This window comes from Aplysia californica, unplaced genomic scaffold (assembly GCF_000002075.1).
Source record: "Aplysia californica isolate F4 #8 unplaced genomic scaffold, AplCal3.0 scaffold00056, whole genome shotgun sequence".
Classification (NCBI taxonomy): Eukaryota; Metazoa; Mollusca; class Gastropoda; order Aplysiida; family Aplysiidae; genus Aplysia; species Aplysia californica.
Window position 1 is genome coordinate 1,832,345 of NW_004797326.1, and position 2,320 is coordinate 1,834,664.

General features: G+C 39.0%; 1 protein-coding gene across 1 annotated transcript in view; it reads right to left on the minus strand.

Moving 5' to 3' along the window:
- LOC101860958 (immune-associated nucleotide-binding protein 4) overlaps window positions 1-1,163 on the minus strand; it is a 7,171-nt gene extending 6,008 nt beyond the window's left edge. The window contains exon 1 of the mRNA XM_005093011.3: window positions 859-1,163. The gene's annotated coding sequence lies outside the window, so the exon portion shown is untranslated. The remainder of the gene's footprint in view (window positions 1-858) is intronic.
- Window positions 1,164-2,320: the final 1,157 nt, after the last annotated feature.

The window sequence follows — 2,320 nt, forward strand, 5'->3', positions numbered from 1 at the left end:
ATATACATATACTATACATTACAAGTAGTCTTCGAGGTGGATGGTAAGAACATTTTTACCATATTAAAGAAAGCAAACGTGAGCGCTATTGTAGCTATACAAAGTTGACAAATAAGCACTGCGATGAGTTGCATTCAATAAAGAGAACCTATGTGAGGTGTCACGGTGTAATAAGGCGCTCATCAAAATAATGAAATTGACGATACCAGCAATTTTCTGCCAGTTAGGCAATTTTTTATAGAGTTTTTGTATTTTAGCTCAACAGCTTTTATGTCCATTTTATGAAAACCGTTGACTGATAAGGCACAAAAATATGTAAATCATTACCAGTGAGATTTTAACAGAAACAACGATAAAAACTGCACATCAAGGTGACAATTTAATCAAGGGGTTGATGTTTTGAACAGCTGTTGTAAACCAAAAGGTCTGCAAGTAAACAGCATCAGAATTTAAGGAGCGTCATTTTCAATTAAATTAACTTTGGAGAATAAGCCAACAACAGCTTTATGACGATGTAGGCCTACATATTGTCGAAACAGTTCACGCTCAAGCAAACTCACTTGCCTAGATTGTAGATCTAGATCTAGAATCTAGTCGAAAAACAACAATACTCTACAAACAAGGCTAAGGCCCTCGTCATCGCCAGCTGCAGGTTGATCAGGTGCTAAAATGCTTTTCATCTCTAGCCTACAGATAGACGCTGCCTGCGTTAGGTCTCATTCAAAAGAATTTTAAAGAGCATAATAGTATGTGCTCCTATTCGAACAAACTGAAGAAGCCGCGGCCCCGGTTCCCAATGCCAATAGCAGGTGTGATACTTATGAACTACTACGTAACACAGTAACACACAGTACTCACCAAAAAAGCTCAACGCTGACGGCCAGTTGTGTTGGTAGTAGATCTAGATGTAGTCAACGAATGGAAAAGACTGGCGGGTGTATTTTTTACTGAGTGTACCAGGCCGACTTTTGTAGAGGAACACTTGATCTCTAGATCTAGATCTAGATCTAGTTTGCAAATCAACAGCTTGACGGTGAAAATGTTTATCGGTTAAATGTCGACCAGACAGTGCTAACCAAGTTTAAGTAGATTTCTGTTTCTTCCTGCGAAGACGTCCACTTTGCCTAAGGCCCAAAGCAACCAATCGCAAACCAAGACAAACTTAGCGTCAGCAATGGGTTCTCCCTGGAAAGCATCGGGAATTCCCGTGAGTACGTCATAGCTTGTGTTGTAGCCAAAATCAAGCAGATTTCCCCAGGAGGTAATGTACGATACCGGAGGTGACAACCGACGGTACCTTTCTCGGGTTCCCTTAGACCATCAAATTATATAAACGTGTATATCACATGATATTAAATTTGAATTTAAAAATTAGCTCGGGGCGGAGTTGGAAACCCCCCCAGACGCACTATTAGTTCAGCTGGCATCATGCCGGACTGTGGTGTGGATGGTCTTGTTCGAATTCCGAATGGGGGGGAGCTGTCTTGATGAACTGCGGTTGTTTAGGAAAGTTTTCCAGGATTTTTCACCTTCATCATACTTGGCTCGGGGCAATAGGGGATGAATGTTAAATTCGGACGTCCCGCCTTGTATAGGCTTTCTTAGAATGACCGTATCTGGCCTAACTGCTGTCGAAAAGGTAATAATTTAAATTACCCTATAATGTGCGCGCGCGTGGGACCTCGGCGCAAACAGTAGTTAATCAATTTCTTTAAAAGACCCGAAACGTGTTTTGTTCTGCAACCAGGCCTAGGCTTGTATAGCCCTAGAGACTCAAAAACTGAAGAAATCCCCTGTCGTTTCGTTTTAAGCATAACCACTTAAATAAAGTAGTGCAATGAGAAGATTAATGAACCAAATAGGGCAGAGAAAAAGGCAAGTTTTACAGAGAACTAATTTGATCTTTCAACCTTTAATTCTTAAATCATCGTATGCCTGTATGCGCCATCGTATGCGCCAGTTATATTATTAGATCTATTCCCAATACATGTAGCCTATTATGTGTAGATCTACATACAAACGCCAGCTTTATTAGTTTAGAGTAGGCGTTGGTCCATACACAACTTTTTAAAATAATAAGTATTGTCTTTTGTGATTGTGTCATGTATAAATGTAATGTTACTATACAGAAACAAAGAAGTTAACCATTTTAAAACAGCCTCACATAATTTTTTTTTTTATATGTACGTATATATACATGTACTTCTACGTGTACGTTACTTTTTTACTACTTGGAGTTTAGATCAGAATTTGTTGTGGTTTAAATTCTTGTAGCCTATTCCTTATACATGTAGATTCTGCATGTACATATATATATATA